The sequence below is a fragment of the Mus caroli genome, chromosome 6 (genome assembly GCF_900094665.2).
Source record: "Mus caroli chromosome 6, CAROLI_EIJ_v1.1, whole genome shotgun sequence".
NCBI lineage: Eukaryota > Metazoa > Chordata > Mammalia > Rodentia > Muridae > Mus > Mus caroli.
This window is the reverse complement of record NC_034575.1, coordinates 34,517,293-34,533,199: the sequence shown is the minus strand read 5'-3', so window position 1 is coordinate 34,533,199 and position 15,907 is coordinate 34,517,293. Positions and strand designations below refer to the sequence as shown.

The window sequence follows — 15,907 nt, the reverse complement described above, 5'->3', positions numbered from 1 at the left end:
AAACTTGCATATGCTTAGAAGCTAGCACGTTCCTGTTGGCCTTATAGCAGCAGTGTAGGAGAGTTACAGAGTGAAATCTGTAGCGGCAGGACCACTGCCAAGCACAACTGTCCCAACCCCCCAAAACCTGCGGACTGCCAGTCTCCATCAATGGAAAAAAACGTGCCTCGTGCTACTAGACTGGGGAAGCCATGCAGTAGATCCTCCCTGGGAGAGGCCAGCGGTTCCTCCAAACTACCATGCTCTAGACATTTAAAACCAGAAGAAGGACTTTTTTTTTTTTTTTAAGAAAAGGGTTCCAAACGGGGAACCTCTCCCCATCCTGACAAATGATTTACAAAACCAGTACTTTTTCTATCTGATTACAGTAAATTTTCCAATACAATGAATGCTTTGTTTGGCTGAACCATTTAATAGTCGTTCACACTCTCTAATGAAACTACTAATTACAAAACCTCTGCATTGCAGGCAATAAAAAAAAGGGTTGCTAACCTCTTTACGGTGCCTGTTCTGCCATCAAGTAGCAATTACTCTCCCACCGCCCTCCTCTTTTTCACCGATTCTCACCTCAAACATCCCCATCAAACCCACTAAAAAAGATTTAAACCCTCTCTGCCATAGAAGTTAGCATAGAATGGAGACACACACACACACACACACACGTGCGTGCACACACACACACACAGTCCAGGAACTGGAAGAGGAACAAGGCCAGGGTGATGACAAGGCTGAGAAAGAACGCCCTGAGTTAGATTGTTCATTTTCCTGGCTAATTCAACACAATGATGATGTGATTTTTTTTTTTAAATAGAGTCATTAAAAACAAAATCCCAACACAAAGAACATGTTTGCTCCCTTGAAACAGAGCATATTTTAAGGGATACATTGTGCACATGCACACACACACACACACAAGTATGTATGCAAACATAAGTAAGTATGCACATACATACTTATGTGTATATGTGTGTGTGTGTGTGTGTGTGTGTGTATCTGTTTCATAACTGATCATAACCCACCAGGATCTACCATTCTATTTTCTTTGTTGCCATCAAATAAAGTTGAAGGACCACTAAGGCAGCATAAGATGTGTTTCTGGACTATGACCCTGACAGCAGCTCCCAAGCCACCAGAAACACCAAGGAATAGCTAGTAAGCCTCAGACTCCCCCCACCCCACCCCCAGTCTCAGAAGCATCTCCACCCGCACCAGAGAAAACATGAGTTGATCCTTCAACCATCCCACCTAAGGCTCTTTAATCCACAGTGAGGCCTGTCTCTGAAGAAATGAATGTTACCGTGTCAACACTGACCAAAACAGAGACACAAGAGAGGTAAAACTCCATTATTCTAATTTTCAAAGGTTAAACAGAAAAACAAAGACTGCATGAAATGTTTTATTGTCATTCATTAACTAATTAATTAAGAATTAGACAACAGGCAACAGATTTAGTGTAATTATGCCAAATCCAAATTAGGTTAAAAAGAGCCAAAATATTTTTGCCCAAATTTGTAGGTGACAGATTTAGAAATCGATGAGTTACCTAATATCCCAGAACCTCTATCTCCAAGAGTTATTTTAATAACTTGGGATAGAATTCAAATAAAGGTTTTAGAAATTAATTTTTCCTATCCAGAGGTCCTTAAGAAGTCTTCAGTAAAAGAATATCAACATATAAAGCAGACAGAGTCCATAAAGACATCTGTTTGCTTTTTTAAAAAAGGCCAGAATGCATGCATTCAGTGGGGTATTCCCCAGGGACATTTAAGCACATTAAATCTGAGGCCTATATTATAATTATTCCATTGTTCAAAAAAATTTAGAGTTCTTCTTGGGGAACAATTTTAGTCCTGGTTTATAAAGCACACAAAATCAGCCTACTGTTATATATGCTACATACTTAAATCTACAGGCAGGCTCCAGAAAGGCTAAAAGTAACTTCTATTTGGTTGGGCATGCTTGTGTTTATATAAGAATATGAGTATTTTTGGGTTTCTATAAATTTATATAAACTAAAATACCACAACCACATGCTGACGAGAGCACCAGATTGGCTCAGGAACATCTCGGGAGGCTAACCAGTTGTCCTGTGTCTCTAGCCACTAAGTCCAGCATGCTGTCTTCTCCAATCTAGTTATTTAAAAAAAATAAAAAAAGTTAGCATCTCTCATCCTTGCCAGCATCAGTCTTTGCACTTATAGAGAGTTCAGTGTTAGTGCTTTAAGGGAGAAAATGACCACTTAATCAGAAGTTCTAACGGAACGTAGAATCAATAATTCCCAATCATGCCTTGTGAAGGGGTTTGAATGAGAATGGCTCCCAGAGGCTCCAATGTTTGCATACTTGGTCCCCAGTGGATAGAACAAGGATCAGGAGGTGCGGTCTTGTTAGAGAAAGTATGCCACTGGGGGTGGGCTTTAAGGTTTCAAATGACCCGTGCCATTACCAGTGTGCCCTTCTCAGCCTCCTGGTTGGAGTCCAAGATGTGAACTCTCAGTTATTCCTGCCATCACACCTTTGCTCCACCGTCTTGGACCCCAACACTCTGAAACCATAAGCCCAATGAAATCTTTTCTTTTATAAGTTGCCTTGGTCAAAGTGCTTTGTCGTAGCAATAGAAAAATCATTAAGACACCTTGTTACAGAACACTTGGCTCAACCAACCATACTTGATGCTATAGCTTTAGTCTGAGTGGGGTATTAGAACCCTGTCCCCTTCCTGTTTCTCTGTTTCCTAGCCACCATGAAATGGGCTGCTGCCTTTATCACACACTCCACGAGGATGCCCTGCCTCCTCACAGGCCCAAAGCAATAGAGTCAAACAATCAAGGACTGAAATCCCCCAAACAATGAACCTGGATAAAGTACCCCTCTTTGTAAGTTAACAGTCTCTGCTATTTTTATAATAACCACAAAAAGGTGACATGCATACCAATTTAGGAATAGTTTTTAAAACTGTAAAGTTGGTGTCGTAAAATCCTCATCTTCTTAAAATGCCCAAGTGACTATGGCTACTTCACAGTCCGAAGCTTCAAGGGGAACTGGACCTAGGAGTCAGTGATTTGACTCAAACCAACACAATGAGTTTTTAACTAAATGTCATCAGGCCTGCAATCAAAGACAAGGGTGTGTTAATTGGGTTGCTACATATGAAACTGTGACTTGTAGATCTGCAGCAGTGTAAACCAAACTCCTATGCCCAACCAAGGAATCTCAGTGAGCATGGAGCTCTGCTCTGATAAACATCCCTCTCTGAGGGACCTTGGTTATGATTCCATTTTTTTAAAAGATTTTATTTATTTTATATATGTGAGTACACTGTAGCTATCTTCAGACACACCAACAGATCCCATTACAGATGATTGTGAGCCACCATGTGGTTGTTGGGAATCAAACTCAGGACCTCTGGAAGAGAAATCTGAGCCACCTCTCTAACCGATGCATGATTCTTTAACAATAACTTGCTGGCTGTACATTAGTCCATTTGGCAAGTTGACAATCCAATTCAGAATGAATTAATATGCAAACCCTTAATCAGAGGCAGGCATTTAAAAGCGAAAAAAGGTAGTTACTTATAAAAATACTGGAAAGAAGTGTGTAACCGCAAAATACTTACCCCATGTAGTGGCCTAAATTTCACATTGAGAATGTGTTTCTTTACCTTAAATCTTAGTCTCCATATCTATAGCAAATCCTCCTATGGAGGGTCAGACCTTGAGCTCTATGAGTCATTTGCTACTAAAAATTAAGGGTCCTCATCAGATTACTCCTTGAAAGGAAGGGCTCCAACAGGAAAGGAAGCAGAAAGGTACTTTAATTCATTACAAAGGAATTAAGAGACAGCTCAGTCAGTAGAATGGCTTCCACACAAGCATAAGGACCAGAGTTCAAACCCAAGCACCTACCTAAAAGAGCAAGTTCAGTTCCCAGAATCCACATGGTAGCTCTCAACTCCCTGTAACTAGAGTTGCAGGGAATCTGACACCCTCTTCTGGCCTCCACAGGCTCCAGGCATGCATGTGCAGGCAAAATACCCAGAGATGTAAAATTTTAAAAATTAAGAAATTGGAGATGACACAAAAAAATGGAAAGATATTTTATGATATGGATTAGAAGAGTTAATATTGTTTTAGTGTCCATACTATTCAGTTATTTAATGCAATATCAAAATAACAATGACATCTTTTACAGAACTAAAAAAAATAAGTAAATTGTTCCCTTTAAAACCTGATAAATCTCACATAAGAAGTCCATATTTAATCTGTTGTGAGTGATGAGGGCTAGAAGAAAGTGTCCTTACTATATTGGGCAATTTTTCCAGTGTCAAGTTTCAGTTAACACAGATACTATCGTCAAGTTATGAGAGGGGTGGAATGAACAGAAAAGACCCTTTTGACTGGGAAAAACTCATGTAGATTCAGTGTCAGTAAAGGAACTTAAAGCATGGTATTTACTGCTTATAACAATCTGAGTCAGAGCATTATGAATAGATAACTTTGGCATGCTCACAGCAGAGGAGAGGATGGCTGTTTAAGGAAGAAATAACCACCAGTAGATACGCTTTACAGAAAAGACTTCAATGATTGCCAGGGTGTAAGGTTTGAAGGAGAGAATTATAAATTTACTGATTTTTTTTTTAACATAACACTTTTCAGGACCATGGAGAGAGCCCTGGCAGCCTACAGTCCACAGAGATTCAAGGTAGATTGATCCTTTGGACTCTGAAATAATAACAAAAATTATGCTAAACAATCCTTGACAATAGGCAAAAATTTAGAAGGAAAATGACTGACGTTATCTCTTTTTCTTCAAATTTTGTTGCAAATGCATAAAGATGAATACACAATGACTGAAACCTGTTACAATGCTAGCATAAGAAGAAGAAAAAAAAACCAAGCATTTGTTGGACAGAGGGTTTCTACATTGTCTTAATAGTAACTGCAATGCCATGTTGAACCAGGATCATTAATTGTTATATGCATTAGTAAATAATGGTATGTTGGCTACTATAACAAACAGACTTTAACTGCCAAGTATGTTTCTTACTGAAGTCTAGTTGGCTACCCAAACAGGAAAGGTCACTTATATTTAGTGGCCTTATTTCTTATATTCGGGAATTATTTCTGAATATAAGAATATATATTCACTTATTTCTTATATTCAGGAATTGTCATTCCAAGAGTTTACCACCCTAAATTCATGGCTTCTTAAGTCACCCAGAATATCAGCATCCACACAGAAGATAGAAGAAGAAACTAGAACACAGAAGGACTTCCTAGAACAGAGAGCTCCCTGGCCAGTCACATGGCCATCCCTAACTTTAGGAACCACTGGGTAAAATAATCTGGCTTTGAATCTATGTAAAGGGTGAGGAGTAGAGTGGGCAGAGACCCACTCTCTGTCCCATGTTCAATCATTTGACATATGATTTAAAGTATAGCGTAGCAAAATACAGTGAACTATTACCCATCAAACTTGTTCTCCCTCACATCTAGAGGAATGCCACTTATGGAGAAAAGAGGAAACTGGCTGGCCAAGAGGCTAATTATTCTACATCTTCCACTCCAGACACCATGCCTCAGGCCATTCGTGTCAATGGTGAGACACAGATTGATTGTGTCAACCCATCATCAGCACCTATGACTCTGTTCAGTCATCTGGAAACTTCCATGGATAAAATTACAGGGTACCAGATGTCAGTATTCTATCAGGATAACAAAACACATGAGATACTTAACTTATAAAAGAAAACATTTATCTGGACTCATGCCTTTGGAGATCCCACTCAAAGATCAGGTAGGCTCTGTACTTGGAGTCTCTGGCAAGCATGCTGGATGGCAATGTCAGAAACGTATGGCAGAGAAAACTGCTCTTATCATGGCCAAAGAGCCAAAGACGAAGAAGGGTGTTCTACAATCCCCATTGAGAGGATGCCCCTGTTCTAATTACAAGTCCCTCTTCCTGAAGGTTCTACCACCTCCAATAGCACTGCACTGGGGACCAAGATCTTTTTATTTATGGCCTTTAAGGGGGTATTCAAGATCCAAAGTATAGCCACAGGCATGAGTATGAAACAGGAAAACACACAGGCATTCCCCAGTGTAGCCCAGCACCATAAGGCACCATCCTGGAATCCGCGGGGTGGTTAAAGAACACTCCAAAAGACAACAATCCAAGATTTGGCTCCACTCTGCAAGAGCCAAAAAACTGTCAAACCTTCTTGACTCTTGGCAATACACAAATCTTCACATGTCACACATATTGCTGAAGCAATTGATAGCTTGATTGTTTAAAAACAAAAGTATTGATGAAAGAATATGATTGTGAGTGAGCAGATGACTCAGTCAGGTGTTGTTCAAGCATGAGGGCCTGAGTTCAGATTCCCCCAGCACCCATATAAAAAAGCAGACACAGCAGCACCGTAACCCAGCACTGGGGGTGGGGGGGAGAAAAAGACTAATCTCTGGTGCTCACTGGCCAGCCAGTCTATCTGAATTATTGAGCTCCAAGTGAGATTTTATCTCACAAAGTAAGGTGGGGTGGGAGCGAACACCAGACATCAAATCCCAGCCTCCACATGCACAACACACACACGCACACACACACACACGGGGAGGGGGTGCAGAGTTGAGAAAATGAGCAGCTACTCAAAGAGTGCAAGAAGGTGATAGATTAAATAAAGCTCTGCACTGAGACAGCCGACCAGGAAAGCACAATAATATAACAAGGAAAGCCAGATGCTAGAATGTTCCCAATAGCTTGAAAGGGTAAAATTGGTCATGGCGTCCACCCTAAAAGACATTTTATGGGTATTCGGGCAAGATTTACTTGCTTGTGGATAGAAGCAAGAAGTCTCAGACTCAAACTAAAGGGATAAGAGGGGAGAGTCAAAAGCCTGGTGAAGTCACAGATTTAGTGGACAGTGTTCCTCAGATGGTTTCTAAACTGGGACACCCCTTACCATTTCTGGGTGTGGAGGCAAAGGGAAACCCTATATCCTATCTGCACCTATTGCTGTCTTTAGCACTTGTAGTTTCTCCTGGAATTCCAAGCCCTTGAATCCCCAAGGAAGAAATAAAAGAGACTAATGCATCTATACCCTTTCAAAAAGTCTGCAAAGTGATTACCTATAAATGTAGCTCATAATTTTTGTAACATAGCCAGACTCTCTTTTTCCAAGAAAGGAAGGTATTGTGCCTTTAATTCCTATACTAATTATGGAATATATTTGCTGCTGAGAAATTACTAGAAATCCTTGGGCTTTGTTTCCCTCTGAAATTTACGGTGTAACAGACAAGAGGAGGTGATGTCTGCAGGACTGTGGGTCCCTGTCATTCAGTTGGAGGCTGAAATGCAAATGCACACACGCACAGCATTTAAGGATGACAAGGCAAGAATGTGGCTATTCAGCCTGAAAATAAAGCCGCTTTATCGCAAAAAAACAAGAGAGGGAGCCAATGTCATCAGAGCCAGAGCACCCTAAAATTCTAATTAGAATAGAGCTATTAAGTAAAAGGCTGCAGAAGCCAATGGTTACAGATTCCTACAGGAGAAGCAGCTAGAAAGAAAGACTTAGGGTTTAGAATAAACTATCTTAGCGCTCTCTCTCTCTCTCTCTCTTTCTCTTGTCTTTACTTATGGTTTGCTTTTTGGTTTGGTTTGGTTTTTAGCGTAAGTTTGTGCACATGGTTTGAATGTGTGTAGGGGGAGGGGTGGTATATGTATGCAGGTACAAATGCACATGTGTGCATGTAGAAGCCTGAGACCGACATCAGGTATCTTCCTCAAATGCTCTTCATGAGCTTCTCTGTTTACTAGATCAGGGCCTCTTGTTGAGTTCAAAGGATTCACCCATGGACTCCACTAGCCTAGCTAGCCATATTGCCTCCGGGATCCTGTCTCCACCATAGGAGTGCTGGGATTACAGAAGGCCTGCCATACACACCTACATCTTTTTAAAATGTTCTTATTTATTCTTTGAGAATTTCATGAATGTATACAATATATTAATTATGAGCCCACCCACCACTGCTTCTACATGCTTTATCCACTGAGCCATCTCCCCAGCCCTGTCTTATCTTTTTAAGCAAAGACATCTTTTTAAACATTTGTGATTGCCCTACTTAGGCCAATGCATGGCCCATCCCAGCTAATACCTAAGGGCAAAAATGTCTCAGAATGTGCAAACAATCACCAGGTGCTTAGAACAGCCAGGCCACAATGATCATCAATCTTTTTTAAAAGCAGAGAGCAAACTGCCATGTGTCGAGAGAATAACCCAGCTTCACTCTGCAATCCTTCTACTGGGACTGCCGTTAAGAGATAGAAATGTTTTCACTTTGCTCAAATCATTCCATAACCTCGCAGCCTAGGCCAGATGACCAGTAGCTGCCAGTTCCTTACCCCTGCCTTGCCTAGAGCATCATTTCCTGTTGGAGTGTGTTACTGCCCTGCATTTGTCTCTGCCTTCCTTCCTGCTTCAGCAGTTGCTCCAGCTATTCCTCTCCAACCATCTTTTCTATATCATCAGTTTTATCTCTACCTAGGAATCATCATCTTTCTTGGACATGCGTTCAACACTCTAACTTGAAAACTTTGTTTCTCTTGATCTAACTTCCCAGCCCTGCTGTCACACTTCCTTTAAACTTAGAACAAGCTCCTTCAAAGAACATCACCTTTGATCTCTTACCTTCGCAACACTGACCCACCAACCAACCCTGACAACTTTCCATCCAGAATGTTTCTAGACTCCTGTCTTCTTCCATCGCTCCGACTCTGGATGCCATCTATGTTGGCTGTTCTTGCTTCTAAACTTACCCCCGTTGTAATCTACTATCAACTGGACCAATACCATGATTCTTCTGAGCCGTAAATGCAATCATGTCACTCCTGTCCTCAAATCCTACAATAGATCCCCATCTCACCCCTCTGTACCCTTCAGATGTTATGTAGGGTAGTTCTTCTCCCATATTGGGAGACTGTAAGCCTCTTCATTTGTGCATCTCTGCCCCATTCTGGTCTCTTTGGGTTTCTCCCTACATGCTAGCCATCCCACCATTGGTACCACTACCCATGTTATTCCTAAATGTTTCTCCTCATATATTCCCCAAATCTGGTTCCTTGCACCCTTTAGGCCTTTAATGAAAAGGTCACTTACCCAGAGGCCACTCCATCTAAAACCTTACTTCTCTTTCCTTTTAAACTTCACAACGTTACTAAATATCTTACAAAAATCTTTAGTAAAGGGTGAAAGATTAAATGATCCAGGGGCCAGAGGGGCCATCAACAGCTTCAATCCAGTATCTGGTATTTCTTATTCTTTCTCGCACCAAGCAATCCTCTCTAATAGACTGTACAATTTCCCCATTCCTTCTCAGCACCAATCCTCTCTAAGGCACTATACATTCTGCTTTTTTGTGTTCTTATTTTCTGAGGCTTCTCACTGGAATGTAGGCTCCATGTAGTCAGTGTTTTGACTATTGGGTGCTTGACTGTACCCTAAGCTCCTAATAGAAACCCTGGCGCTTATGGTGTTCAACAAATACTGAGTAACTAACAAACTATATAACCTCTGTGATTTCTTTCTTTCTTTCTTTTTAAGTTTAAGGTTAGTTTCTTTCTGCTTTTTTATGCAAAATGCTTTTTTAAATTTATTTTTTATACTCCATATTCCATTCCCCATCCACCCTCCAACTGCTCCACATCTCACACCTCCTCCCCACTCCCCATCTCCACATGAATGCCCCCCCCCCACCTCACCTGACCTCTAAACTCCCTGGGACCTGTGTGATTTCTACATGAATCATGAAGAAAACACTGCTCCACTAAGGCAAGGCACTGCACTTTAATCCCCAGTGGACCTCAGGCCTCATTTGCATATATGTACACTCAGCACAGGTAGTTCTGTGAGTCCCCAGCCTTCAATCTCAGAACCTTATCCAAGGTACTCTGTGTGTTTCCATCAAACGCCAACTCCGGCCATGTGATCTCACTGCCAGGTCCCTTGCCTTTTCACATTCCTCACTGATGCTGAATGCAAACTCACCCAAGTCTCTTCAGAATCAGTGTTCAGATTACAGAAATGTTTTTGATTAAGAGAACAACAGAAAATAATCAAGTAATGTTTGATGTCAAGGGATCCAATTCTATGAGAGCAAATTGGGTGTGCCTTGGTTTCAGCTATCGTGGTGGACAGGAGCCCTCCTAGACTGTATGCCTAGTAACATGTTGAAGTCTCTATGGCAGGTCTCCATACCTGCAGAGAGCCTACTTCTTTCTTCTCAGTGATAAGGATCTTGAGATGGGAATATCATTGTTGTTATTCCTAAATGCACTTCACCGCCTGGAAGATGAGCTGTCTTCTGTGAAGAAGCCATTATGGTCTCTGATGCATCTCTCCTTTTAGCAGTTTATTGATCTACACATGTCCAGCAGCCACCATACCAATACGGATATGTGTAATAAACGTCCATACAGGCAAAGCTAGTGCCACAGGAGTATAAACACCCTCCTTTGAAATGTTAGCAACCAAGCCGACCTAAAGAAAGGAAAGACCTTCACTTAGAAAAACCCTCGGAGTTCTTACTGGCTTAAAATACTCACACAAAAGAGCTTTCCAGGGCAAAAGTTACCTACCATTTTACAAGACTCGCATTACTACATAACTCTTAAACCGTTTTTGTAATTAATTTTTACCACTAAGCCTTTCAAAGCACATGTTCAATTGAAATGTCTGTCTAATGGTCACTACTGAGTGTGCAATCTTAATTTTGACCAATAGCACTTTATATAACATGGGTAGAAAGTGCTTAAAAAAAAAAAAAGAAGAAGAAGAAAAGAAAAAAGAAAAGAAAGAAAAATGTTCCCCAGCTTAACCCAGCATAGACTTAACTAATATAAATCTAGGAATTATAGTGGTCACAGAAAATGTTCCCTTGGTATGAATCATTTATTCAACACAGGCTAAGCAGCCAAGCAATGCAGCTGTGTCTATATTTATCTGTTGACAGCAAAAGAATTACTCTACTTATCTAAATTAGATGGCAATGGGCTATGCTGTTGGCAGATCTAAAGAAGTCTTTAAAACCTTGACTGTGGGAGGACCATCCTGCCATTTCCAAAGCGAAGCCACTTCTCTAGGGGAGCCTGAGGGAAGCAACTTCCAGATCCATTGTTGAGCTAGAACTTACTGGTCTCCATGAGCAAGGGTGTGTTAGCTAGCCAGGACACCTTCTTCTCCCTGAGTCCTCTTTTAGGGGACGCATGCTTCTGCAATCTTTACCAGCCACAGTGGTAGCCTGACAAGGACCACAGGCTGCTGCTGATTGGCACATGATGGACAGCCTCTGAGAGGTTGGTTGTTGTTGTTGGATTTTTTTTTTTTTAAGCAAGTGATGAATAAGTAACATGATTAGAGCTGCATAAAATCACTCTGAATAGAAGGCCCTGACAAAAGACGAGATTAGGAGGTGAGGAGTCAAGTGGAGAGTCCAGGAGCTCAAGACAGAGGAGAGCAGCAAGATCCTCATGCGGCAGAGAATTGGGAGGAGGTGCGCTCGAAGTGTCCCACCACAGCTAACACACTCCTTCTGAACGTTGTAAAAGATGGGCTGAAGTACACACAGATAGAAGCAATTACAGCAGGCACAGCCTATTTTTCTGATTATCACTGAACCAAAATCACTATGAAAGGTATAATCATTGGATTATTAAATGTGTCCCCTAAGTTTGTGTGTTGAACACTTGGTCCCCAGCTAGTGCCCCGATTTTGAGTGACTTCAGAAACTTTAGATGCTGAGGCCTAGTTTGGAGGAAGAGGATCACTAGAGCTGTGCCTTTGAAGGTGGCACTGGGCCCCCTTCCCTTTTTTTCTGCTTTCTTTCCAACAGGAGGTGTTTGTGCCTCAGGCTCCCACCACCATGAGCAACTTGCCTCACCATGAGCCAAGGACAGTGGATTGACATCTCTGAACGTGTCAGCAAAATAAATAAGTCCTCCTTCTGTAGTGCTCTCTCAGGTATGTTGATCACAGCTATGGAAAAGTATTAATACAAGAGATCAAAAAAGGCTGCCTTCAGTGGACACTTAAGAGCAAGGATTCATGGAGACGCCCTGAGGATAACCCTGGTGAGAGCTATTCAGAATCTGTAACTGGATCCTGGCACAGTGGTCAGATACATGAGGAAAAAGGCCTGTATGTAAGTTTGGATACACAGCTGGAACAGAAATGGAGGTGGCTCTCTCATAACTATTGATGCTCTGGATGGAAGGACCAGCCTAGAGGAGGAAAGGAAAATCAATAAGTGATCACGATCAAATTAAAGAGGTTTTGCTCCAGGAAAATGGGAATAACTCAAACGTTAAATTCTCTGCTTACAAAATGGGTGTGTGAAGAACCTGCCAACTGCGGTAACTAAAGAAATAACTCAGCAGTTAAAGAGCACTGGCTGCTCTTCCAGAGGAACTGATTCAATTCTCAGCACCTACATGCCAGCTCACAACCATCTCTAACTCCAGTTATAATCTGATACTCTCTTCTGAGGCGGCCAGGCAAATAAATGGCACATAGATACATGTATTAGCTCATTTCTATTGCTGTGATAAGATACCATAACCAAGGTAGCTTATAAAAAAAAGGACGCATGTATTTGGTTCCAGAGAGATAAAAGGCTGTCTGTCCTAAGGGAAAATAAGACCAAAGTCAAGCTTGGTGGCTAGAGGTGAGAACTGAGAGCTTACATTTGAATCACAAGCAGGAGACAAAGAGAATGAACTCAGAATGTCACACCCCCACTGACACACTTCCTCCCACAAGACCACGCCTCTTAAACTTACCTAAGTAGTACCACAATCTGGGAACCAAGAATTCAAACATCTGAGCCTGGGTGGTTGGGGTGGGGGTGGGGGGTGAGGGGGGGACATTCTCATTCAAACCACCACAGCTCACATACAAGCAAGACACCCATACAAATAAAATAAAACAAAACTATTTTTAAATTTTAATTAAAAAAAGAAACTACCAACCTTTTAAAAAGGAAGCAATTTGGAGTTTATCATAAGCATTACAAAAACAATTCACAGCAGGGGCCCGTTAATTCAGAATCCCTCTAGTCCAGTAAAATTGTAAGATTTTTTTTTTAAAATGAGATTTCCAGGTCTACTGTATTCGCTGGGATAGGCCTTTTGTTCAGTCTACAGGTATTTATTACATACCTACTATAGTCCCTGAATTATATATTTGTCTTGCATAAAACTGACAGAAATATCTTTAAAAATGCCTCAGTGGTCTCAAAAATAGAAAAACATACAAGTAAGGGAATGAATATTCAAGCAAGTAGCACTGTTGGTTGGAAGAAGTATGCTAGGTGTATAGCAGAAGCCTAAGGAACAATAAGGCAATTCTACCTGGCATGTAGGGACCAGGGGGCATCAGGTAAGAACAGAAGGAGGAGAGGCATGTTGGCTCCTCTGGGGTTAGTAAGCATTGGCAGGCAAATTTGCAGGCAGGCAGAATTAAGAAGAAGAATACGTTTCTGGGCAAATGGAACTTCATGAAGAAACTCCCTCCAAATCATTGCTCTGGCTGGAGCAATATCTATTGATGAGAAGGGAATGTAAAAGAATAAGATTATGAGACAGGAGAAGGAGCAAGCTTGTTCCCAGACCTAGAGAGGCATGATGTGCCAGAGTGAGGATTTTGATCCTCGTTTAGATTATACACCCATGGGAAGCCACTGAAGTGTTTTAAAGATGAAGATAACTAAAAAGTGTATTTAAGAAAGATCACTCTAAATGGAAAATACTGACAATAAATAGATAGGCTGACGGAATGGGGAAGCCAGAGGAGTCTAGGATTCAGGAGTCCAGGAGATCAGCACCTGTGTTAGTCAGGGTTCCTATTCCTGCACAAACATCATGACCAAGAAGCAAGTTGGGGAGAAAAGGGTTTATTCAGCTTACTCTTCTACATTGCTGTTCATCACCAAAGGAAGTCAGGACTGGAACTCAAACAGGTCAGGAAGCAGGAGCTGATGCAGAGGCCATGGAGGGATGTTCTTTACTGGCTTGCTTCCTCTGGCTTGCTCAGCCTGCTCTCTTATAGAACCCAAGACTACCAGCCCAGAGATGGTCCCACCCACAAGGGGCCTTTGCCCCTTGATCACTAATTGAGAAAATGCCTTACAGTTGGATCTCATGGAGGCACTTCCTCAACTGAAGCTCCTTTCTCTATGATAACTCCAGCCATGTCAAGTTGACACAAAACCAGCCAGTACAGCACCTAAAGACATCAGCAATGTTGAGTGGGACCAGATGAATAGATGAGCCAGAAATGAATAGTGAGTGACTTGGATAAAGTCACTCCTTGGGCAAAGAGAATAAGAGAGACGAGAGTCATTGAAATTATCCTCTAGTTTCTGGCTAGACCAAGTAGAAAGGTGGTGAGGTCACTTCCCAGTATGTAAAAATAAAGAAGGAAAGGGTCTAGGGACCAAAATATGTGCTACGTTCCTTGGGACCTAAGGATGAAACCAGTGGAGAGATCCAACCAGCAAGATGATGATGGGAAGCATAGATACCCAGAACAACTAGTCATGAGGAGGAATGAAAATGGCCTTAGTCATGGAGGAGGAGGAGGAGGGGGAAGAGGGGAAGAAGGAAGTGGAAGAAGAGGGTAACAAGGAAGTCAGGAAGAGGAAGAGGAGAAAGAAAAGGTGGAATCCTGTAGAATACACATACAGGCTGAGAAAGAAAATCCAGATAAGGACAGAGAATGAAAACAGAGTGTGGGACCCTGAACTGGCCCTCTGGTTTCAAAGAGCATTGCTCTGTCAATTGGGGTGATGCAATGTAGGATGGGAAACTCTGGTCCATTGTGTGTAGGAAACAATGAAACACTTTAGACCAGTGAGACACCCTGTCCTGTCCACCCTCAGCCTCATGTTTCACACATCCTTTGTACATCACTCACAGTTATTCTATGAGTTTATGAGTGCTTGAAAATAGAAACAATAAAGATGGAGGCCAGGATAGTGCCTGGAAAGCCAAGGAGCTTTAAGTAAGCTTCTTAAAGAGAAAGAGCAGTCCCAGATGTGACTGGGCAGAAGAAAGACAGGCAAGAGAGAAATCACCTCTAACAGTCAGAAGGAGCCAGCTATAAATTTGTTAATGTTAATATTAACAGCACGCAGAGAGGAGTAGTAAGGGAGAGGAGCTGGCTGAATACACAAGAGGTCAGCCCTCTCCAGAGTGGAAGGTCATTCACCCAGAAGCACAAGGAACACAGCGGCTCAGAGCAGCCTGGCCAATCCCAGCTGCCTCTAGACAGCCATCCCTTCCAGCCCCACTGTTATCAAAACACAGGCACCAGAGTTATTCTACTTCACACTCCTAAACTCCCCGGGGACCAACATGATCTCTTGGTAAGGTTGGGCTCAGCTTTGGCTTTTTATAGCATTCAGGTGAAAATGGAGACCTTGTTAAAATTCTGATGGGATTTTTCTGTTCCAGCTACAGTTTGTATAAATAGAACGGGCAGGAACAGGTCACCATAAAAATGGAGATTCTTGGCTAAAGCTACCTCATATTTTAAAAATAAGGATTATATACATCTTGTTCATCAATAATAAGACTATTTAAAGTCTGACTGATTTTTTTTTATCCAGTTTCAAAAGTGATGCAAAACTTCTAAAGAAGAGAAGAACTATTCTGACTCCGTTAAAAAACAGTCCATCCCATAATCAGCCTCCAAACGCAGACGCCATTGCACATGCCAGAAAGATTCTGCTGAAGGGACCCTGGTATAGCTGTCTCATATGAGGCTATGCCAGTGCCTGGCAAATACAGAAGTGGATGCTCACAGTCAGCTATTGGATGGAACACAGGGCCCCCAATGGAGGAGCTAGAGAAA

The 15,907-nt window shown here is 41.8% G+C and overlaps 1 protein-coding gene across 2 annotated transcripts in view; it reads right to left on the bottom strand.

The window, feature by feature from the left end:
• Tmem178b (transmembrane protein 178B) overlaps positions 1 to 15,907 on the bottom strand; it is a 372,208-nt gene that overhangs the window by 339,854 nt on the left and 16,447 nt on the right. The window contains exon 1 of one of the 2 annotated variants that reach the window (XM_029478678.1): positions 10,256 to 10,516. The exons of the other annotated variant lie outside the window; for it this stretch is intronic. The gene's annotated coding sequence lies outside the window, so the exon portion shown is untranslated. Of the gene's footprint in view, positions 1 to 10,255; positions 10,517 to 15,907 lie in introns of those variants that run through there. 2 annotated transcript variants of the gene reach the window in all.